This window comes from Palaemon carinicauda, chromosome 19, assembly GCF_036898095.1.
Source record: "Palaemon carinicauda isolate YSFRI2023 chromosome 19, ASM3689809v2, whole genome shotgun sequence".
Lineage (NCBI taxonomy): Eukaryota > Metazoa > Arthropoda > Malacostraca > Decapoda > Palaemonidae > Palaemon > Palaemon carinicauda.
This window is the reverse complement of record NC_090743.1, coordinates 28,427,701-28,445,235: the sequence shown is the minus strand read 5'-3', so window position 1 is coordinate 28,445,235 and position 17,535 is coordinate 28,427,701. Positions and strand designations below refer to the sequence as shown.

Below are 17,535 nucleotides of genomic sequence, written 5' to 3'. Positions count from 1 at the left end.
TTAAGGTAGGAAAGCTTTGTCCTAGGAATAATGTTTGTGAAGGGTATTTAAGGTAGGAAAGAGTTGTCCTTAAAAGAATACTTGTGAGAGGTACTTAAGGTCAGAAAGATTTATCCTTAGAAGAATGCTTGTGAAGGGTATTTAAGGGAGGAACGATTTGTCCTCAGGAAAAGCTTGTGAAGGGTATTTAGGGTAGGAACGATTTGTCCTTAGAAGAATGCTTGTGAAGGGTATTTAAGGTAGAAAAAGAGTTATCCTTAGAAGAATGCCTGTGAAGGGTATTTAAGGTAAAAAAAAGAGTTGTCCTTAGAAGAATGCTTCTGAAGGGTATTTAAGGTAGGAGAGATTTGTCCTTAGAAGAATGATTGTGAAGGGTATTTAAGGTAGGAAAGTTTTGTCCTTAAAAGAAAGCCTGTGAAGGGTATTTAAGGTAGGAAAAATTTGTCCTAGGAATAATGCTTGTGAAAGGTATTTAAGGTAGGAAAGATCTGTCCTTAGAAGAATACTTGTGAAGAGTATTTTAGGTAAGAAAGATTAGTACTAAGAATAATGCTTGTGAAGGGTATTTAAGGTAGGAACGATATGTCCTTAGAAGAATGCTTGTGAAGGTTATTTAGGGTAGGAACGATTTGTCCTTAGAAGAATGCTTGTGAAGGTATCTAAGGTAGGAAAGAGTTGTCCTTAGAAGAATGCTTGTGAAGGGCATTTAAGGTAGGAAGGATTTGTCCTAATAATAATGCTTGTGAAGGGTATTTAAGGTAGGAAAGATTTGTCCTTAGAAAAATGCTTGTGAAGGGTATTTAAGGTAAGAATTGTCCTTAGATGAATGCTTGTGAAGGGTATTTAAGGTAGGAATGATTTGTCTTTAAGAATACTTGTGAAGGGTATTTAAAGTAGGAAAGATTAGTCATTAGAAAAATGCTTGTGAAGGGCATGTCAGGAAAGATTTGTCGTTAGAAGAATGCTTGTGAATGGTATTTAAGGTAGGAAAGAATTGTACTTAAAAAAGGCGTGTGAAAGGTATTTTAGGAAAGATTTGTCCTTAAAAGAATGCTTGTGAAGGGTATTTTAGGAAAGATTTGTCCTTAAAAGAATGCTTGTGAAGGATATTTTAGGAAAGATTTGTCCTTAAAAGAATGCTTTTCAAGGGCATTTAAGGTAGGAAAGATTTGTCCTTAGAAGAATGCTTCTGAAGGGTATTTAAGGAAGGAAAGATTTGTCCTTACAAGAATGCTTGTGAAGGGTATTTAAGGTAGGAAAGAGTTGTCCTTTGAAGAATGTTTGTGAAGGGTATTTTAGGCAGGAAAGATTTGTCCTTAGAAAAACGCTTGTGAAGGGTATTTTAGGAAAGATTTGTCCTTAGAGAAATGCTTGTAAAGGGTATTTAAGGTAGGAAAGATTTGTCCTTGAAAAAATGCTTGTGAAGGGTATTTTAGGAAAGATTTGTCCTTAGAAGAATGCTTGTGAGGGCTATTTAAGGTTAGGAAAGATTTGTCCTTAGAAAAATGCTTGTGAAGGGTATTTTAGGAGAGAGTTGTCCTTAGAAGAATGCTTCTGAAGGGTATTTAAGGTAGGAAAGATATGTCCTTAAAAGAATGCTTGTGAAGGGTATTTAAGGTAGGGAAGATTTGTCCTTAAAAGAATGCTTGTGAAGGGTATTTAAGGTAGGGAAGATTTGTCCTTAAAAGAATGCTTGTGAAGGGTATTTAAGCTAGGGAAGATTTGTCCTTAGAAGAATGCTTGTGAAGGGTATTTTAGTTAAGATTTGTACTTAGAAGAATGCTTGTGAAACGTATTCAAGGTAGGAAAGATTTGTCCTTAGAAAAATGCTTGTGAAGGGTATTTTAGGAAAGATTTATCCTTAGAAGAATGCTTGTAAAGGGTATTTAAGGTAGGAAAGATAATATAAGTTGATAATCTTACAAATGAAATGCTACAGTAAGGTAATGCAACTAAGATTCCATAGTTGTTTTTCTGGATAAGAATATCTTTCCGTAATATGGAATAGGAAGAATAATTGTTAGCTCTTAGTTTGTAAGAAGATAAACAGACAATAAGTTTTTTTTCTTTTAAATGTATATATATATATATATATATATATATATATATATATATATACATGTATATATATATATATATATATATATATATATATATATATATATAGGAAGTGTATATATATGGATGTGTGTACAGTATATATATGTGTGTTTGTACAAATGGAAGTGTAAAGATTTTCAGTAAAATCGAATTATTTTCAACAAGTTGCAATGAAAACTCATTTAAGACTTCTTTCAAAATATGTTGTGTATTTTCTTTGAAACATAAATTATCAAATGAAACTAAATAACATAATTTCTTCAAAGGATAAATGTCATTCATTCTCTCTCTCTGTCTCTGTCTCTGTCTCTGTCTCTGTCTCTGTCTCTGTCTCTGTCTCTGTCTCTCTCTCTCTCTCTCTCTCTCTCTCTCTCTCTCTCTCTCTCTGTCTCTGTCTCTGTCTCTGTCTCTGTCTCTGTCTCTGTCTCTCTCTCTCTCTCTCTCTCTCTCTCTCTCTCTCTCTCTCTCTCTCTCTCTCTCTCTCTGTCAAGCCATCTATAAATATGGAATTTATAAGGGGATTCGTAACCCTGTCATATTAATTTTTTCCAGCAGGCAGGTTCAGGAACGCTCAATATCAATATTGAAATATAAAAAAAGTATATGGGATGAAGACATTCCAATCATTGATGGAATTTATAAAAAAAAAATATATATATATATTTTTAATTCCATAAAAGCAGTAGTGTTATTTTCACAAAACTTATACACCAGTGATACGACGGTTGAATAATTATGATTAGACAACCAGACATCATTGCAAGAGGTGTTGCTAAACGATAATGTCTGAAACTTATGCACTGAAGCAATCAAGACTATTGTTGGTCATCTTTAATGTCCAGAAGGAATTTGATTATGATTAGTGTTATCAAGACCCTTGCTAGAAATACACATCCTCTAAGCTAGTAAGGATGAAATCTCCAGCGACCGAAGCATAAGAACTAGAAAATGTTGTAAATCCTAAGAGTTAACCAGCTTTAAAGATTAGTATGTATTTAGTTCATTTTGAGAACGTTCTTGTATAATCAATTTCGATTAAGCCGTGTAATTTTTCATTTAAATACGAAAAAAAAAATTCCGGGCAGTAATATCAACCTCTGAAAGGTAATTACGAGAAAAAATAATCCAAGTCCTATTACTGAACTTCAGATCAAAGCATAATACGAGTATGACGCCAAAGATTTACGAGAAATAATTTGAACGTCGTGCAAAAGGTCGTTGGAGTTTTAATAATATGAAGCGTTAAATCGTATACAGAATTAAGCATCCGTTACTCACTCGATGAATAAGTAGATTTGTTCACATGAAAAATAAAATAATTACAAGCAATACCTTTTTCTTTTCTTCTTTCTTTTTTTCTATCTTGAATGGCAGTGGCAAGGGGCTGTCACAATGTCTTAGAGTCTTAGACATAGACCATTTATATATGTGTATATATATATATATATATATATATATATATATATATATATAAATATATATAAATATATATATATATATATATATATATATATATATATATATATATGTATATTACATAATATGATCAGCACTCTCCATCTAAGCTAGGGCCAGGAAGGGCCAGACAATGGCTGCTGATGAATCTGCAGGTAGAGCTATAGGCTCCCCCTAACCCGTCATCATTAGCTCACAATGATTAATGACGTTTCTGACGTTGCAGTCACTACAGGAAACTGTCGAGTTTAACAGGGACTCAAACCCCAGTGCGGCAGATCACCTGGCGGGGCGTTTCCAATAGGCTACCACAATCCTAAATGAGGGTTGATTGGTTAAGCAGGAGAATCGGACTACACTGTAGCTTGGCCACCACAAGCAACCCTATAAAAAGGAATTCCAGAGTATATTTAGCCTTCATTTTTGATGGGTCGAGTACACTAGTATTTTATGATGGAGCTGAAATAATTATTCCACCTAAGAACCACCAATATTATGAGAAAAAAAAAGATATTTGGCAAACGCTGTACCAATCAATAACACGTCTGGTGGCTTAAACATACCTGCAAATGAATTCTCGCCAAAAGGCAATCACACACACTTCTTTGGGAAGAGAGATGGGAGGCAATTACAGCACAGCAAAAAGGACCAATTACGTGTTAGGTTGTATTAGGATTGCAATTTTTACCCTTGATGTTTAGTTAAACAAAATATTCATATTATGAATATTTTAAGAGTAAAGAATGTGTTTATCTTAATTGAAAAATATATTATCGAAATTAGGCATCAATTATCGTAATCTATATTTCATTTCAAGCACAAGAGCACTCTTAGTCGTACCAAAAAGACGTTCAATACAATGAAAAAATGAACAGCTATACATGTAGGTGGTAATGGTGGTGATACAACTGCATTTCTTCATGACTTCATAAACCTTAACAGGTTTTCACCACCATCATCGAGTAGTGTTTTCAATAGCTCTAGTAGCACCACTTCACATAACAAATAACAATCACGTAGATATCTACAACGATTACGGAGTAGAAACTCTATTGTAGATATACATGAACGTGTGGTATGATTTTAACCTGTGTTGTTGGTACCTGTTAATTATTATTTACTCAGCGAGTTCACCCCATTGATTATTATTGTATTTTAAATGCACAATATTCAGCGTTATTTCAAATTCAATAGCTCATTATCGTAAACTTACAGTTAGGTTCACCACTCAGACTACTGTGAGTACCGACGACCTTCAATCGAGTCTAACATTACCACCACTGTCGTGACTATGTTTATTAAATCAAAATGACTCCATCATTATTAATACAAAAGCATATCATTCTAGATCTTCTTTATTAAGAAATGTGAAATATCAAATTTCAGGGCTGTTCCTACATGAATTTGGGCAATTATATTCGCAGCACCTACGACTTTGGTGAGTCGTTCCAGCCATTTTTGACATGCGGTTATACTTTCACGCTTGCAGGCAGCATTAGTATAGCGATTACATTACGCCCATAGGCGTTTAATGTCTGTGTTTTATTGGTCTGTGGTGAAAGCATCTTTTAATATTGGAATTTAGTGCCTTGATAGCAACGATTTCCAACACATACACCCATATGAAGCATATAATTACAGAGGGTAATTTTGATATAATAGGTCCTCTAGTTGGGAGATTCCATGAAAAAATTTGTGTTATATATATATACATATATATATGTATATATATATATATAATATATATATATATATATATATATATATATATATATATATATATTTATATATATATGTATATATATATATATAGATATATATATTTGTCAGTTTTATTGCTGAAAATATATCAAGTAATTTTCAAAATAGTTGGGGTGATTACCATTGTTTTTGGTTCAATATTTGAAAATGCCATGTCACTATTATATCTCATGCAATATACATAACATACCAGGAACATGGCTCGTTAGCACAGCAAAATACTTCATAAATCCTTTTACGGTTTTTACGAAAGCCGACACTAAACAATATTTTCTTGCTAATTGGCACCACACAAAAATCTTCCTTACAAACAGAATTTACATCCTGGAATATTTAGCACGATATCCTTACATGCACTAAGTCTAGAAAGATTTGCAGTTCAAAACATAACGATTACGAATGGATAAAAGAATTTCCACTTCACCACGAATCTTATACTGAGAAACAAACAGATTTCCACGCTATAGGATTTCCCACGATACAATTTCATCCAACGAGGTTCAGAAAGATTTGCAGAGCGAGATGATAAGACCTTCACGAATGGACAATAAAATTTACATTTCACCAAACCATTCTGTGGAATACTCTTGTATGTTTTTGATAATCACACCTTTAATAAATAAAACATTTCTTTCAAAAACACGACAACAACGAATACAGCCGTTTATAGTCCACTGTGACAAAGGCCTCAGACATGTATTTATATATGTCTATTGTTTTGCTAATTTTCATCACCCAGCTAGCCAGTGCGGATTGGTGATAATGGGAGACTTTTGTCTGATTGTTCAGAGTGAACCAAGCAAGTATGAGTGTACCTGACTATACTCCTTTGCTGACATGGCAGTACACAAACCCTTTCATACCGTTAATGTATTCCCACTCAGAAAATACAATAATCGATATATGTAGACTTCCCATATTCTGAATATTGATTACAAGCTTTAAAATAAAAATTTTCTTTAATCCTAAGCTCTTGTGAACCTATCTTCTTGACAGAAGCAACTACCTTTACAGCACTTCGCACCAATGAACGATGTCCAATAAGCGAAATCTAAAGATTTCAAGAGCTTATATAAACCAAAAAAAAAAAAAAAAAAAAAAAAAATAAAAAAAAAACGGGAATCAAATTTTAATGTCTTTGAAACAAGTGAAGATTTATGAAACTTCAACAAAGTTAACGCTCAAAGTCTCAAGTTCTTCTAAAAGTCTCCAGAAGAGACGTACTTTACAGAGGCATATTGAATGTCATTTTCCAATATCTTGTGTACATATAATTTGCTGGAAGTCATTAACTAGCATCAAATTATATTTGCCTTCCATAAGGTGTGATGATTGAATCCTCCAGTACTCTACCTACACAAATATTAGCATCAATCTTACTTGATAGAGATGATATTCCTTTTCATTATTGCAAGGGGCATTTGTATGACATATGGGTGTATATGCGGAACTATATGTATATATATATATGAATATATATATATATATATATATATATATATATATATATATATATGTATGTATGTATATATATGTGTATGTATATATTATTATTATTATTATTATTGTTATTACTTGGAAAAATAAAATATTCTAATGAGCGTAACAACATAAAAATAAATATCTCTTATATAAACTATAAAAACTTCAAAACAGCAAAAGGAAAAAAATAAGATTGAACAGTGTGCCGGAGTGTACCCTCAAGCAAGAGAACTCTAACCCATACATACATACATACATACATACATACATACATACATACACACACACAATATATATATATATATATATACATAACTATACACACATATATATACAGTATATATATATATATATATATATATATATATATATATATATATATATATATATATATATATATATATATTGAGATACTACCGCTGAAGAATTATTGGGGTCTTTGACTGGCCAGACAGTACATTGGATCCCTCTCTCTGGTTACAGGTTATTTTCCTTTTGCCTATATATATACACCGAATAGTCTGGCCTATTCTTTACATATTCTCCTTTGTCCTCATACACCTGAAAACACTGAGATTACCAAACAATTCTTCCTCGCTCAATGAGTTACCTACTGCAATGTAATGGTTCAGTGGCTACATTCCTCTTGGTAAGGGTAGAAGAGACTCTTTAGCTACGGTAAACAGCTCTTCTAATCTAAGGACACTCCAAAATCAAACCATTGTTCTCTAGTCTTGGGTAGTGCCATAGCCTCTGTACCATGGCCTTCCACTGTCTTGGGTTAGATTTCTCTTGCATGAGGGTACACTCGAGCACACTATTCCATCTTTTTTATCTTGTTTTTTCGAAGTTTTTTATAGTTTATATAGGAAAGATCTATTTTAATGTTGTTACTTTTCTTAAATTATTTTTTTTTTATTTGTTAACTACTCTTCTAGTAGTTTCCTTATTTCCTTTCCTCACTGGGCTATTTTCCCTGGCTTATAGCATTGTGCTTTTCAAGTAATAATAATAATAATAATAATAATAATAATAATAATAATAATACCCATCCGTTGCAGAACCTCGCGCGACAAATATATAAGTAAAAAGCCATTAAAAATAGGAATTAATTTCTTTTATATATTGCGTAAAATGGTTGTTCTATATGTGTATGTATGTATGTAGTCTACAGTGTACACACACACACACACACACACACACACACATATATATATATATATATATATATATATATATATATATATATATATATATCTACGGAAAACGTAAGAGCGTTGAATTGTTTTTGCAATTAAAATTTACTGCACTGTTTACGTAATTTATAAGGCTATCCTTCTTACCTCAATATTGTTTAACAACTGGTATTAGTTATTATTCCAAATATGGTTACGTGATGAAGGGGAAAAGTGATGTAGTGAAGCATACCTATAATAATTGAGTGAATAAGGTTATGTGATATACAAAAATAATAGATATAAAGTACATGGAAACTTACTTGATGTAAATTCAATAGATATGACTCTTATCCTGTGATTTGGTTTGATCAACAAAGATTAAATCCTTGATGTAAACTTAGTAACAACGATCCCTGTTCCTGAAAAAGAAAAAGTTATCAAAGTTAATAACTGGATATACCCCTGAAGTCATCGAAGTTGATACAATTTGCTAGGTACATTTCAACTAACAAGAACAGAAAATTCAGGATTGACATACCAAACGAAATTGAAGCTTATGAGAAAAAATTCAGGGTACGCAAATAACTTAGAGAGAGAGAGAGAGAGAGAGAGAGAGAGAGAGAGAGAGAGAGAGAGAGAGAGAGAGAGAGATAACGTATCTTTAATATCATTAAAACATCTAGGAGGACAGACTTTTGAGAGAGAGAGAGAGAGAGAGAGAGAGAGAGAGAGAGAGAGAGAGAGAGAGAGAGAGAGAGAGAGAGAGAGAGAGAGAGAGAGAGAGAGAGCGTATATTTAATATAATTATAACAAGAAAGTTGGACTTTTACCTTAAAGAAATTTAATATCCTGAGTTCATATACGATTTCCTTTCACAAAACGGAAGCAGCTTTCCAAATGAAAATCTCTTAACCAGCTTAATTACTTATATACTAGCAACCGAAGCTGGTTGTCTTTCGTTAAAATCTTTTGCAATCTTTTTAATACAAAAATATGTTACCAGTTCATCCGTAAAGGCACGATGAGAATTACAATAATCATTTGGTGTATTCAGTACCGGAAATTGACCGGGAAAATAACCTATTTTTGTATTATCAGGTGAATGTTTTCATTATTCAAAATGATTTCAAGTATGCTTAGGCACGTGTAAACAATAATTTCTTACTTCCTAAAGTAATTTAAAAATATCTACAGTGTATCAATCTACCTGAAATTAGATTTTCCTATTTTTTCTTTTTTCTTTTTAATTTAAAGAATTTCATATCAAAGCCACTCCAAGATAAACGAAGCTTGAATGAAAACGTAAAGATACTTTACGCTACCATACACAAAATAGCACAAAGAACTTAAAATGAGATTAAATAGCTCTAGAAGGCATGATAAAGATCCTAATAAACTATGTAACAGTAACTCCACTCATATCTGTGAGCTTCTTACTCTAAACAGAAAATGGTATTAGCTGAACAACAAAAAAGAAACAATATGGAATTCAGAGTTAGTTTTCTCAAAATCATGAAAAACATATGACCCTACCATGATTATAGGTAATTTCATTATACGTGTATATTACACTATTTTAACATTCCCATATACGCTATTATACCCATTATTTTATCACCATCACCTCCTACGCTTATTGACGCAAAGTGCCTCAGTTAGATTTCACCAGTCGTCTCTATCTTGAGCTTTTAATTCAATACCTCTCCATTCATTATCTCTCAGGCTACGTTTCATAGTCCTTAGGCATGGAGGACTGGGCCTTCCAACTCTTCTAGTGCCTTGTGGAGACCAGTTAAAAGTTTGGTGAACCAATCTCTCTTGCGGAGTGCAAAGAGCATGCCCAAACCATCTCCATCTACCCCTCACCATGATATCACCCGCATATGGCACTTGAGTAATCTCTCTTATAGTTTCATTTCTAATCCTGACCTGCCATTTAATTCCCAATATTCTTCTTAAGGCTTTGTTCTGAAATCGACAAAATCTGTTGGATATTGTTTCATTGTCATACCACGACTCATGTCCATATAGAAACACCGATCTCAATAAACTTATATATAGCCTAATTTTTATATGTACTTTCAGGCGATTTGATTTCCAAATTTTACTTAACCTAGCAATTGTCAGATTTCCTTTTTCAATCTTTAATAAAACTCCAACTCTAAACACCCTGCATTAGAGATCATGGTTCCTAAATATTCAAATGATTCCATCTCATTAATCCTTTATCCTTCCAATTATATTTCATCTTCCATTGCATATTTCGCTCTCTTCATCTGTCTTTCTTCTATTTATCTTGAGCCCAACTTCATATAATATCTAATGCATTTTGGCAAGCAACCTTTGCAAGTCCTGTGGCGATCTGCTAATAAGGACAGCATCATCAGCATACTCTATGTCTGCTAATTTCCTGTTACCAATCCAATTCAATCCTTCTCCGGCATCGCCAACTGTTCTATGCATTACGAAATTCATGAGGAGGGTAAACAACATAGTGGACAACAGATTCCCTTGCAGTACTCCACTATTCACTGGGAATTCATATGATAGGGCATCACTAACATTAAATTTGCACTTGCTACGCTCATGAATAAATTTAATCAAATTTACATATATAAAAGAAATTCGATAATAAGGTAGGACTCTCCACAAAATTGGCTGGTGTAAACTATCAAAGGCTTTTTCATAGACCACAATTGCCATAAAAAGTGGATTTCTAAATTCTACACATTGCTGTACAACATGTCTGAAAATGAAAATTTGGTCAGTACAACTTCTGCCTTTTCGAAATCCTGCTTGTTCACCTCTCAGCTCTTCATCAATTTCTCTCTCTAGTCTCTTTAGAATAAGCATACTATATGACAACTGACGTGAGTGAGATACCTCTGTAAATATTGCAATCAGTCAGGTATCCTTTTTCTTTTTTGCCATTTTCACCAACACTCCCAGCTCCCATTCGTCACGTTTTGCCTCTTCACACCACATTCTACAAAATAATCTTGTAAGTATTCTGGGAATCACTTAATTTTCGGTCAATATCATCTCAGCTGTTATTCCAACGTATTCAAGAGCCATTCATCTTAGTTTATTAATGATAGCTTCGACTTCAAAAACACTGAATTCATTCATTGGCACATCAAGGTCTTCCTCAGCTTCAGATGTATCAATTAAAATATTACCTTCATACTTTCTATTCACGATCTCACTAAAGTGTTCCATCCAACGTTGGCTTTCTTCATCTTATATTATGTTGTTTTAACAGATTCACCTCTCTTTTTTATGGTTATATGTTTCTTTCTTTGCCCCCTTGAAGATTTCATTAATAATTCTAAGAGCAATTCTTACGACATAGCCACACAATGAATTCATATCTTCGTCAGCCTCATATGCTTAACTCTACAAATAATATTTCTCTCCGGTCATTCGCGCCTTTTCTTTTGACCTTACTATCAATACTTGAATACTTAGCATGCTCCACCTCGTAATTTTCATTACTTCCTCGAAATTTTACTTTATCAAATATCTTACTTAAAAACGAGATAACCTGTTTTATTTGTAATTACCTCCGCCAACGAAGTTGGAAGGAGGTTGTGTTTTACCTCCTGTTTGTGTGCGTGTGTTTATTTGTGAACAGCTTCCTGGCCAAAATTCTAATTGCAGAGTAATGAAACTTTCATGGATTAACTTCTGTAAAAAGCTGGAAATGGTTAAATTTTGGAACGCCAAGGTCACCGTCCAGCAAAATGTCCTATTCACGTCATCAGCCATAAGTTTGGACATCGTTGTCACAGAGGCTTCAAACTCGGTTCATATTTGAGTGTATCAAAATCCACGCCAATTAATACATGTTGAGATCGAAGACCAAGGTCGAGTCCAACGTCAAGTTCAAGCAAAAGGTTAAATTCCGGTCATCGACCATACGGTCACAATTTTAATCATAGAGTAATGAAACTTGCAGGTATTTTAAACTGTGTATGTAAAGAGCTGTTAAGGTCGAATGTCAAGGTCGAGTCCAAGGTCAAGGTGAAGCAAAAGGTTAAATCCCGATCGTCAACCATATGGCCACAATTTCAACCGTTAATTAATGAAACTTGCAGGGAATTTAAACTGTCATGTAAAGAACAGGAAATGATTAATTGATTATGGGAAAGGCACGCTGGTTTCGAGAAATAAGCACTCACAGAATACATTTTTAGTTTTAGTTTGTTACATCATTCTTTTATCTACCTTCTTATTCCATCCCAAGCTAACTCAAAATAATCTAGTATGAAAATAGCTTAATTTTGTCTTGTCTAAAGGGAAATACATTTCCCTGTTTTCGTTTTCTTCTGGAATAGGATATCACAAGAGCTCTCCAAAATGAAAAGCAAGATGAATTTAAGTTATTCTTTTCGTTAGACGAAAAAATTACAACATCCTTGAAAAATACTGTTAGCAAATTCATTATTTGACCTTAAGAAAGTCAGCAATGAAGCTCAAAAGATTGAATGACCTTATAAAATAATTCACAACATAATTGAATATCATATAAGAGATGTAAAGCCAAAGTTTTGTGTTAATTAATATACGTACTATATTGAATCCAAGAATATTTAAATATGAAGTAAAATAGATGTAATAAAAAAAAAAAAAAAATCCAGCACAATTTTGGGTTATAATTTCTACATACTATTAATGTTCTTAGATGTATTTAATATTTCCCAGAATCCAAACTAATCAAGAGAGCAGTCTAGATAGTTTGATGTCATTTGCAGTGAATTTATAATGCAACAATAACTGCCCGGCCGTCCCGGCCCCCTTATCACTTATGGAGCCTAATTTTAACTAAGGTTACCAACTTGAACAGACATGCAGACATGGCACATCAATAGTGGTAGGTGTCAATATGATTATGTATTTTTGACTAAGTAATGTAAATAGTGTATTCACTTAATTCTCTCTCTCTCTCTCTCTCTCTCTCTCTCTCTCTCTCTCTCTCTCTCTCTCTCTCTCTCTCTCTCTTTCAATATCCTTGACTTTAGAGAAGCGCAAAAAATATCGTCAGTCATTACTAATTGATAGAATGCCTATGTGACGGTTTAAAATATATATTTAGATTATCTGCATACTGATCATTGGTTCTGTATGACAACTGAAACTCCTTTGCTCATATACAAATGCTAAATTCTAGGATGATTTTGGGCCTAGAAAGGTGACAAATTTCCACACCATTATTAACATATGCACAATAAAATAATTTGTTTACACGGACTGTGGAAGCAATTTAGGCTAAAAAAAATTATCTGCATAAGTCAACCACAGAAAAAGGGAGCTTTCCTTATTAAAAATTAAGCACAATAGAAGTATTCTTAGCCAATCCTAATTTATGGAAATCAAGCAGTTTTTTGCATGGAATAAACGGATGATGACGTATAAAAATGAAGATATAACAAACATTAATATTAATAAAGAAATCTTAATTGGTAAAACGCGAACGTGAATTGGAGTGTTTTGAGGCAGGCAGGTCAAGAAGAGAATAGAGGATATGTTGGTATACCAAGAGCATTTCTCGAAAATGTAAGCAAGGAGGAGTACCATGGAACGACTTGTTAGATAAAGTTGTAGTGGTGAAATGGAAAGGTCTTAATATGCAAGAAGCATAAGACAGTATGAATCACAAAAGGTTAACAAGGCATTTGAGATACTGTAATTAGACAGGGATGGTGTTGAAGTTTTCTTTATGTATGGTTTATCGTTGATTTATAACTCAAAAATTACACGTGAAAATGAAAAGAAAAAATTAATATGTGAGAAGCATGATTGCAAGACTAGCTTAACGGATAAAATTGAACCAACTATACACTAAAATCATTATTTTTAGTTTAATTAACTAGGGATATACAATACTTAGCACTGATAAGAATTATATCAATCTCCCTAGAATGATAATTTCAATCAAACGAGTGATCACAAAAAATAAAAACACTTGGCATGATTGTGGTGTTGTATCTTTCTCAAAAACATCGATTTATTTTCATCTTACTCTCGGTTAGTCATTTTTTGTATAAACGTGTGAGTTACAATAAAAAAAAAAACATTAGTGTGTTTTCCATTTACCCTATTATCCACTCTTCCAAAAGCCGTTTAAAATGAAATCATATGAATGTTTGACCATCTAATACAGTATGAGTCAGAAAATGTCAATGACGAATGAACTAGATCCCATAATGTTTCTCATGTAACTTCTTCTAAACTTGCAATTACTGCACAACAGTTCAACAGCCTAAATCAATATTAAAAAATTAATGTAAACCAAAAAGATTGTTTACAGTTATCTGACTATCATCATATGACACACGTACGCATACATATCTATCCGTCTATATATACAGAATTTACAATCACTTAATACATTATAAATATTACAGTAAACCAATATTATGGTTCGGTATAACCTTACTAACATCATATTATATATATATATATATATATATATATATATATATATATATATATACACACATATATATACATATATATATATATATATATATATATATATATATGTATATATATATATATATATATATATATATATATATATATATATATATGCTTATAAGTCACTAAATAGCGCGTGACAATATATTCAGCCAAGGCCACAGGAAAAATAAAAGAAGGTGTACCGAGCGCTTTCGTGTTATTTCACCACATTTTCGAGGCACAATACTAAAAACACAGAGAACATCTAACAAAGTAAACTGAAAAAAATGAAAACAAGTATTCAAAGTCCGGTTAAAACTAGTACAGCAGATACAGAACAGTTCAACAGGTGATTAAAAAGAAACAATCTTACAAATCTCGTTAACAACAAATGGGTCCAGTTTGTACATACCCTGGCTTACATTCATTAAGTCACTGTGATATTTGATAAAAGCAGATTCAATTATATTTCTACGAGTTACATTATTACAATATAAAACAACTTTTGCCCCCTCCCAATGAATCATGTGATTAAAATTATTAATGTGTAAAAACAAAGCATTCGAGATTTGTCCCGTTCTCACACTATATTTGTGTTGTTTAATTCTGGTGCTTCCCAGATTGTCCGAGATAAAAACAATTGCAGTTCATGCAAGGAACCCTGTAAATGCAGCCCTAAGAAACTTTGGGAGAATTCCTTATTAGTATGCTTTTCAGTGTATTTGAAAATTTAAAAACAACATTAATATTAAAATTCTTGCAAAAACTTGGAACCCTCCGTAAGAGGTCATTATATGGTAAAACGAGCACATTATCATTATTAAAAGCCATTCTCGGAGTTACAGAATAAAACGTTCTTTGTGCTTTTTGTAAAGCACATTCAATAAAATATTTAGGGTATTTCAATGTTGAAATGGCCTAATCAAGAGTATCAGCAATAATCAGAATCCCAAAGACAAAGGGATGTTATCACGATCTTATCGGACGTATAATAAAGCATAGAAGCACAAAACAGACTGACTCAGGAACGAATTTGGTAATAGGAAAATGTTATGTTTTACTACATGAATGATAAATTAAGAAGATAATTTTATCAAAAACATAATTCCATCAAGAATAATTTATGTGAAACATAATAAATATATATATATATATATATATATATATATATATATATATATATATATATATATATATGTATATGTATATATAAATATATATATATATATATATATATATATACACTCACATATATATACATATATGTGAGTGTGTGAACGTAAACTGAACAATAGGATAATAGGATACAACGTTCACGAAAAAATAAATATCATATCCCAAAAGAAACGTTTTAATTCTTTCGTTCTACCACGTTTCAAGTATTGTTTTCCTCTCTGGTCTTCAGCTGCAGACTCTCGTCTTAATTTGTTGGATAGAAACTCTCGGTCTATTAAATTCTATATTCCTTATTAGCATATTAACATATGGCACTGTCGTTCAGTTAGTTCTTTCTGCATACTGCTGAAGATTTCTCATAATTCAGGCCATTTATTGCATTTGGATATTCCAAGACTGTACCATCCTGCACATGGTATCAGGTATGCAGTGGATTCTAACAGGCATGCCTTTTTCATCGTAAGGCACAATACTACACAGCATTCTACAACTTCATTCCAGCTGTAACTAGATTGCAGTATGGTCTTCCTAGTCTGGTAGTTGAATCGGTGGAACATCAGTTCAACCTTTTTGGAACTACTTTTCTGTTGAACAGGTTGACGTGATTCGTTTGTTATTGTTTATATCTGACCGATAAATTTTAACGTTTCACATTTTTTATTCATTACTTCATTTTTATAGATTACCTAATTTCCTCATTTCCTTTCCTCAATGAGCAGCTTTTTCTGTCGGAGCTCTTGGACTTGTAGCACTCTGCTCTTCCAACCAGTGTTGTAACTTAGCTGCTAATAATAATAATAATAATAATAATAATAATAATAATAATAATAATAATAATAAATAATAATAATAGCAATAATAATATTAATAATTATAATAATTTTAATAAAATAATATTTACAACAATAATAATATTGATATTAAGAATATTAATATTAATAACAATATTAATATTAATATTAATAATAATATTAATATCAATAATGATATTAATATTAATATTAATAATAATATCAATATCAATACTAATATTAATAATAATAATAATAATAATAATAATAATAACATTAATATCAATATTAATATTGATAATAATAATAATAATAATAACATTAATATCAATATTAATATTGATAATAATAATAATAATATTAATATTAATAATATTAATAATTATTATTATTAATAATTATTATTATTAATAATAATAATAATATTAATAATAATAATAATAATAATAATAATAATAATAATATTAATAATACATAATAAATAATAAATGATGATAATAATAATAATAATAATAATAATAATAATAATAATAATAATAATAATAATTACCATTTGTGTCCTTTTAGTTTACGTAAAACTAGAACTGAAAAAACCAAGTGAGCAGTACAAAAATACATACAAGCCCATTTACAGATGACTTAAGGATTCTAGAGCTCCTACCCTTCCGATTTACTAGATCATTGAATGGCTGTACGTTTAAAATTTATATTATAGAAACACGTGGAAATAACGAGAGTATATAAGAGAAAATAATAACTCAATACGTCATTAAAGCAGTTTTCCTTTCCTTTTATCAAAATTGGTATATCATTATGTTCTTGTAAGCTTCTCATAATGGGTTTTTCATTCAAAGATATTAATTAATATCACTAAATATTTAACTTATGTATTATTATTATCATTATTATACGACAGGCAGCAATCTTCGTCGGAAAGATTCAATTCAAAGCAAGGTAAAAATCTATTTAGAATTGTTGGAAAAGGGATTAATGAAATATTCCATAAAATCCTTTATCTCCTCCCTTATTAATCTCGATTATTCTAAAAAGAGGAAGGAAACAAAGTTAAATCCTTGACAAAATACAGCTGACGGAATTGAAATAAGTAGTTTGAAAAGACGGGAAATTTC

General features: G+C 31.6%; 1 long non-coding RNA gene across 1 annotated transcript in view; it reads right to left on the bottom strand.

The window, feature by feature from the left end:
* Window positions 1-8,292: 8,292 nt before the first annotated feature.
* Window positions 8,293-17,535, bottom strand: part of LOC137658180 (uncharacterized) — a 193,251-nt gene continuing 184,008 nt past the window's right edge. The window contains exon 3 of the long non-coding RNA XR_011047274.1: window positions 8,293-8,395. This is a non-coding gene — a long non-coding RNA (uncharacterized lncRNA). The remainder of the gene's footprint in view (window positions 8,396-17,535) is intronic.